The sequence below is a fragment of the Myiozetetes cayanensis genome, unplaced genomic scaffold (genome assembly GCF_022539395.1).
Source record: "Myiozetetes cayanensis isolate MyiCay16 unplaced genomic scaffold, myiCay2020 scf12, whole genome shotgun sequence".
Lineage (NCBI taxonomy): Eukaryota > Metazoa > Chordata > Aves > Passeriformes > Tyrannidae > Myiozetetes > Myiozetetes cayanensis.
In genome coordinates, this window is record NW_026086826.1 from 23,553,412 (window position 1) to 23,562,028 (window position 8,617).

Sequence of the window (8,617 nt, forward strand, 5' to 3'; positions counted from 1 at the left end):
GATTACAAATCAGGACAATAGTGACCACAAATCAGTGCAATAGCAACCTAGAGGTGACAACTGCTCAGCTGCTTAAAAAGAATATCAGAGAGCTGTTCTCCTGGGCATATAGACTGCAAGCAGAAAGTTCCCCTTATGTTAATGGTCCCTGATGGAAAATTTCCATGTTTGTCTAGTTCTCCACGTACGGGGTTATGTCCAGGGGTCTTGCAAATCCAAGTTTAACAGCATGTTTTCTCTGCATGTCAAGGGTATGTACTTGTAAATTAAATGCAGCACTTCAGACTAGACAAAAATATGTTTCAGAGAACACCATAGACCAGAAATACCAGGAAAAATAGGCCATAGTATTGGTGGATATTAGTGGATATACTGACACCTAAAATTAGCCATATAGGTAATTGGAGTAAGGGCAGCCTAATAGGGAACGAGTAGCAGTTTCTGTCCTGCTGCAGGTGGAGTTGAACAGCTCATTTAGCAGCTGCTGCTGCTCACAGTCTCGAGTCCCCATTGAGCTGTCCTAAACTGGAAACAGGTGATGTGATAACTGCTAATTGAGCAATTAACTGCTGCTATATGAAGAGGCTCAAGGGAGAGGAGGCTTTGTGTAGTAGGAGGATACACGTTTGGGAAAGAAATTTTGTGAGTTTTAACGTAAAGAGTTTGTTTAGTTTAAGTTGTTTATGTTAAATAGGTAGTGGAGTAACTTAAGAAGAGAAAGCTATAGCGAATTATCCTAATTCACTAACAGGATACTTGTGCCACATCATCTGAGCAGCTGAGATCAGGACATTCCCACAGGAAGCTCCTCCAGTACAGGCTGGATATACAACCTACAAGTGAGTTCAGTGGAATTCTAGTACCACGATTTTAAGTAAATATGTTGAGTAGTAAAATATGTTGTAGGTAAATAGGTAAAGCAAATGATCAATTGAATAATCACTCTCTATTTTAGCAGAAGCTCTGTGTAACTTGGGCTTTCTTCAGGTCACCTCCCTTACCCCTGATGGTAGCTGTATTTAAAAACAAAGCTTGTGAACTCAGTTTAGCCCATCAGAGGGGCATGGTTCAGAGCAGCAAAGTCTCGCTGAATGCTGTGATGGCACTGCAGGTATTACAGTGCCGAGACCTGTGGCTGCTCAGGAGTTTCCACTGCTTGCAGGCAGAAATCACCTTGCTCTGCCAAAATGCTGAGGGGCTGGGAAGGGTCATTATGTAGCTGCCTTGAGTTCAGTGGTGTGCTGGACCTGCTTGCAAGGCCAGGAGTCTGTCCTCAGAGTTTTTGCTGTACAATTCTGTACATTTTGTAGTTTAGGCAAGAGCCTGTGTCTGCTTTGGTAATGAGCCAGTCCAGCCTGTTTCTGCTTGCAAAGTACTCCAAGGACAATCTGTAGGTTTAATAGAAGGCTGAGGTATGTCCAGCCAAAGCATGTAAAAGATATCTCTTATCAATTCTGTTTTCTTTTTGTATTTTTATTCTCTTTTAGTAATTTTTTTATTAGAATGCTTCCAGTAATGACTGAGAAATAAACTTGGGGAGCAGGGTTGTAGATTTGAACTGCTACCAGGGACACAGAAAGTGCTTCTTGTTCAGTAAGCTATAAATGTTAGTTAATAAGTTAATCAACTAGTTAATTAACCTCAGCAGGGTTTATGGAGCTGATGTTTAGTCTGACTAGCAGCATTTCCCAGCGCTACACAGACGTGTATATTCCCTTCTGTTCTTCTCTGGGTTTTTGTGCTTTTTCTGTGGAAACAGTTTTTAAACAAGGTCTACATTTGTTGCCTTCTGCTGTGCGACCTGCCCAGGGATGTTCAGTAAAAGACAGTGCTATCATATCCAGATGTGAGCCCAGACCTGCTCTGGAAGCTCTCATAAGCATTCCCTTTGCTCTTTGGCTCTTAGTGAGCTGCACTGGCTGCTAACCTATGAAATGCTTTATGTCCCTGCAGATGTTTACCTGGACAGGTAAATTACTCTGTCAGAAAAAGTAATAACAAAAAAAATAGGGGAAAAAAAGTTGGTGCTTCATTTTTATAATTTAATTTGCTCTTGAACTCCAAAGCAGAACCTGAAAGTGTCTCATTTAAGAGTGTAGCATTTTGATTGCATCATAGTCTATATGCAGTGAGGTCTAGCATAGAAAATGCCATGTGTACTTTAGACTGAATGAGGAATAGGTTTGCTGCTAATAACTTTTCCATTTCCTTGTGATGAATTTAGGGTTATTTTGTTGTGTGATCTGTTATTTCTGTAACTGCTTTGCATAATCTAGTTATAGGAGCATCTGCCTTTGTGAAGAATTCCATTAATATACCTTCTCCTTATATTTGCAGCTCTGCTTTCCAGGCTTGCTTGTCTTCAAGTTTGTGCATCACAACCAGTAAGTCAGTTTTTCCACTGAAATAAGTCAGATTTATACAAAATGTACCTGAAAATTTATGCAAGCCATGTTGTGTGTTCTTTAGAAACTCTACTGTTTTATTTCTGTCTTTCTTGTTTAATGTTTGTGTTTTGTAGCCATAAAGGAGAGGGAGAAAGAAAAGAGAGTAGGTGGTTACATGAAATGTTTTCTTGCATAAAAACCAGGCTGTGAATGACTTGAAAGATCCTTTTACAGATTGAAGGGTTAAAAAAAGTCACTGGGATGTACTATTTAGAAGTATGAGGTGTTAGTAATGAAAAATCACCAATGAAAGTGCTGAAATTATAAGTGGGTTTGTTTTATTTTTTTTCCCTGAAGAAAATTGATGTTGGAGCATGTTTCCTTACTTTCATCTGAAATATTCTCTTGGAAAAAGTTACAGAAAGTGGGTGTAGAATAAATATTTTTGATACTGCAAATGTATATGACAGGAGGTTATGTACTTGTTTTACATCACAGAAACCTAACTGGGCTTAATCAAGTGCCCTTTCTTGCAAATTACCTTCCTTGAGGTAATTTGGCTCTTGTTTTATTAAGGTTTTGCATAATTACAGTTTTTGAAATATTGCTGGAGAATATTGCTGAAATATGTTGCAGGAGATAGTATCAGAAAAGAAAAACAGGGCAAAAAAGTGTCACAGAGAATTAATGTTCCAGTTACAAATTTACAAGCAAATTTGAACAGTCTGTTCTAAACTATTCTGTACTTCTGGCATAGGAAGACAGAAAAGTGATGTTGGTAAGCTGGAGCAAGTTATGTGTTTGTGTGCATGGCATGTGGGATTCTTGTGTGTTAAATTTGGCCAGATCTCTGTGCTCTGTACAGCTTTGCTGCTGAGGACCAGGCTAATGGGAAGCTAATTTTTTGATTTAATGTTATGTTGGAGATCAGGCCTGATATTCCCACTCCATCGCATATGTGTGACTTTGTGCAAAGGTTGTCTCATGATCTGCCTTTGATTTCTTTGTTTACAGCATAAAAGACCAAAACATCCTTAATCTGCAAGGAGTCTGGAAGAATTTACATCACTAGTGGTTGTTGGTACCATGTCCTGGGGCAAGGTGGCTCAAACCTATCCATGTCTTAATTGCATCTTTCTGAATAAGATCAGTCACCTTTTCAAACAAATCTTCCTTTTCTAATATATGTTCCAAAACATTTTTTTCCAGTCTTTCTTTTTGGAACCTACAAAGAAAACGTGTCTCACCAGGTAGTAAGTGCTCTTGTCCTGTAGTCCAGGCTTCAGGGGAGGCCAAAAAAAAAAGGCCAAACAGAAAACCTGAGGGAGATCACATGAATGGCCTTCTGAAGACACCACTAAATTAATGTTTGTGGCAGAGTTGGTTCTCCACATGAGGTGTGCTCTTTCCAAGTATCCCAGGGGGAAGTATGCCTCATTGACTGGGGACATTCATGGGTCTATTGAAAGATGGAAGAATGAATAAACAGAATGCTTTATTTAAACAAACAAAAACTGGGGGGAGGGGGGGAAGGGAAGAAAAAAACCCACCTCCTGGGTACCAGAAGCAGTGCTGTTTGCTGTGATCCTTTATTTGCACAGTAGGCAGATACTTTAGTTTCTCTAATTCTAATTGCAGTGGCAAGTACACGCTGCCCATTTTGCTTTTGTTGTCGTGTTTTCTGTTCCAAGTACTGTAATTCACGTAGGATCGCCTGGAAATGCTGAGTTTGCTCTTGATGTAAATAACTTGGTGTCAGTTGCTTTTGAGCAGGGTTTTTGGCCCATATCTGATGGAGGAGACAGAACAGCACAGTGGTGTGCTGTGCATGATGAGGAAATGACTCAGGCCAGCTCAGCATCTCATGGGAACCTCCAGCTGAGGATTCCTGTACTTCGACAGGCCTGACTTTAAACTTGTGCACTTAAACACGAGGATGGATCTATTCCACTTATACCTCTAATCTGATGTGTGCTGCTGGATTAATTACCTTCTAAATGAGTGTGACGATTTCATGCAGTAATGGAGCTCTTTTTTTCCCATTTATGGGGACTTAATGACACAAAGGGTTTGAAGCTTGGCATAAAACCATTCAGCAGATCCGTGTGATAAGTAATGGAACATTTTACTGATAGCAAATCTCATTTGGTGGTACGTAACAGTTAGAGATGTAGCTGGTGAACTTCAGATTTCTTGCCTTTTCTTCCCTCCTTGGTGTCTTCTTCTGCTAATAATCTTACAAAAACAGTAAGTTTGGTTTCCTGTGTTATTCAACCTCTCTGACACAAACAAATGGATAAAGTAAAGACAAAATGAATATTGATGTCTTACTTTCATACTTGCATTCTTATCAGAAGTTATAGTCTTTACTCAGCTGAGCCTTTCAGTTGCCCTGGATACAGGGACTTTGTGTATTAATGCTCTCTCCTTATCAGAACTTGTGAGTAGCTTTCAGTGAAAGAAGAAAATGACAATTCGACTAGGCTTTTAAGTTTTGATAAAAATCAGTGGTATCTGAGCTGCTTCTGGCAAAGATATTCTTTTCCAGAGTTGGGAGAAAAACACTTGTAAAACCCATTGCCTGGACACTGAGGTGACTTGAAAACCCAATGTCTTCCATTTGTTTTCAAGAGGTCTATCTAAAGCAGCAGACTGCTGGGTGGCCATGGCTGGCTCAGCTCACTGCTGCTCAGTGTAGCCACGTTTGACAGGAGCTTTTTCTTCCATACAGCAGCTGAGGGCGCTGAACTAGTCACCATTTCAACCAGGTTTTGTTGGGATGTGGGAATTCACTGTGGCATAACCTAAAGCTGTATATTGTAGGGACTTAAGACATCTACTTTTGGCTTTGAACGAGCAGAGAAAGGAATGGGATGACTCCTGAAAACACAAACGGGCATCCAAAACTGATGGGTGTGATTCCTAGCCTACACTCAGCCTCAATTAACATTGGTTAAGTCTTTTCCTAATGACACTTGGCTATTAGGGATTGCACCTCATAGGGTTACCTGGAGAGCTTGTGCCTGCAGAAGAAATCTTTCTGACACTGCCACGGTGATTGCAGAACTCACCTCTGTCAGGAAGCATGGATGAAATAGGGGGGGTTTCCTTCAGCCTGGGGGAAGCCCTGGAAATCGTGCAGCTGAAACTAAGCACAGTAAGAGCCTCTGCCACTCCCAGTGCCTTGAGCAGTGTGTACTTTATATGATTTTGGAAAAGCTGATTTTTCTGGAGACTACAGAAAAGCGAGCATTTACAAAGCAGAGTTTATTTGTCTGATGCTAATACTACTTGATCTGTGTCAGACTACGTTTGGGTCTTGGATTTTTGCCTAATAGAGCACAGCTTTGGAACTGGTGTGTTATAACAAATTTACTGGAACACCTGCTTTATTATAGTCACACTTTCTTTCTTAGATTGTTGAGACAGCACTATGAAATTTTAATCTATTTGAGGATATATTGCCATTTAGTACTTTGACGACTTGCCAAGTGTTAGGTGACTGAGTTTTCCAGCAGCATTAGTGCATGAAACTCCGACTTCCTTGGTTTTGTTCCTTTGAACTATTATTCTATTTCACCAGCACATTGAGTCACCCTAATACACTAAAGTTATTTGGTAATATTCCTGGAACACTGGATGAAACAGTTTATTCTGAGAAGTTACAAACTAAAGCTGACATAATCTTGCTCAGCAGACCTACTCCTCTTGCTCATTACAACTTATTCCAGCTGACACTGGAGGCCACGTACCTTTTGCTCCTTCTTGTTCCTGGGAAACTTTTGGTCAAATGTGTCAAGTCCCAAAGCTGTGGTATCAGAACATCTCTCAGGAGGAGCAACCAAGCACCCTTGCTCAGTTCAGTCTGGAAAAATTGCTCTTTCAAACAGAAAGAGGGAAGCTTTGAGAAGGGGAGCTTTGATGACAGTGCAGTGAAGTTTATCCTTCTTCCCCAAAATCACAGTGTTTGTGCACACATTTAGAGGCAAGGGTGGAAGATGAGATTTCAGCACTGGAGATGCACAGTGCATTAGGAGAAAAGTGAAACATTTAAAATATTTTTTTAGAAGTCCACCATATTTACTGACACAAATCTCAGCAATGGTGGAGAGGCCAATAAGGAATGCTTTTACTCTCACAGAGCAGATACTGGCTGGGTTTTTGTTCCGTCCCTGCTTTCTGTGAACAACACGAGACTGGTTGATTATGCAAAAAGTTATGGAGTGGCAATTCCTGGGATGAGAATTGTTTGGTGGCAACAACTTTTGCCAAAACAGAACCCTGAGTTTTATATATGCTTTAAAGGGATGTTTAAATGCCTCTCTTGAAATCATAACTAGAAAATTGTGGTGGTGGAAGGTATTACCTTAGGTTTGGCTACTTCTAAGCTTGTATGCTTTACAGAAGACATTTAACCTCTGAAAATGAAAGGATTACTTCTGAAAATACCTACAAGACTGCTCTCAGGAGAAAAATGTGCTTCTGGGCTCCTTGCCAAGCCTTGGGGTTGCATCTGTCCTTTTAGAGTGTGCTTTGTTAATGCTAAGGAGACAGTGTACTCTTGTGTGTTGCCTCTTTTAACTGGAGTAAGAGAAGTGACCTTTCAAAGGATAAGTAATTGGATTTTCCTTCCTCTTCTGTATGCTAGTTTCCTACTGAACCTAAACACTAAGGGCAGAGACCTGCTGGCTCTGTGATCTGTTGAACTGTACCTTTACTCCATCTTATCAGGGCAGCAAATTACAAATCTCCAATATCTATTGTTATTGAATGAACAAAAGGCTCAGTGGGTAGTTAATATTCCAAAGTACCTAGGTATAAGACATTTGTGGAGAAGTTTGGAGCAGTAAACAGGCTTGTAGAAGTTGCAGAACTTCTCTACCTAGTATGTAATCAGCCAGAAGCGAAATCTGATGGCTAATTTTCAGGTCATTTATATGTGGTTTTTTTCCTCCTCCTTTATAATGGAAATGATGGATGGGGTGTGGGAGAGGCCAGGATTGGATGTTTCATTCCAGGCCCTAAATATGCTTTTCATATGGTGATGGAGCAAGCTGCTTTTTGTGTTTGGAGCACTGAGAAAAGCAAGCAGTCAGTGTTCTGAGTGCTCAGAGGAGTTGGGAATTCACCTTTGCTCTCAGTGTGTTACTGTTTGCAGTAACACTGACCAGCTGAGAAGGGCTGGAATAGCCAGGTCAGAAACATCTGCACAGGGGAGGAAGTAGGCACAACTGTCATGCAAATAATAATTGGAAGAATAAACCACATAATGCTCAATTGACAAGTGATCCTAACGAGAACGATAATGGTCATATTAAAAAGGCCCTAAACATCTAAAGAACTTGCACAAGAACCTTGAAAAATTCACTTCCAGGTTCTTCCCTTGAGATATGTGGCTCTAAATTGCTCATCAGTTGAGGGTGTTATTTCTTTTTGATGCTGACATTTTTTGTATGCTTTTTCAATGTCATTAGAAAGTCAAGGAAATGTGTTAATACTCCATGGAGGGGCAGAATTCCAGCTTGTGTTTCTATAAAATTCCACTGACATGCTATTTAGAAACACCACTACTTGGACTTTTAATTAGCTTATTTTATTTCATGTTTGAACTTAGATATTTTTTTTCCTTCTTTTGCAGCATATATATCAGTACTAATTCACCTATTTATGAGTAATAGCTGGCAAATTTCCAGAATGTAGAGGTCTCTGAAGAAACTTTATGCAGAGTCGTGTTGCTTAGAGTAGTGGGAAAGCAGAAATGATCTGCACCCCTGACAACAGCAACTTTTGAAGGAATTACTGAACGACAACAGAAGTGACACATCTTAGTATACAATAATGTGGTAGAACCTGCATGAGCTGCTTGATTGGCCACTGACAGTTCTGCAATGTGCATGTACCCCTTCCAGTTTTGGAAATGTCAGCTGTTAGCTACGTCACCTTCCTCTTCTTAAACAAACTAACTGCAATCTTCACAAAGTGGGAGTAAAAGTAAATTTCACTCTGAAGAGGTGGGTCTGGCTGCCTTATATGGACTAACTGTGACAAGGACAAGTGTAGCTTTTGGTGGTATTACTGTCTAAATTAGAATGAGACCAAAAAAAAAAAAGTATTAGCTTTATAAGTGAGTTTTAGGAGTCCCTTAAAAGAATGGCAAAGAATTTGTAAGGAAGTTGTTGAAGTTTAGCAGACTTTAGGTCTTCAGTGTGAGTTTATGAATGGATGATGGG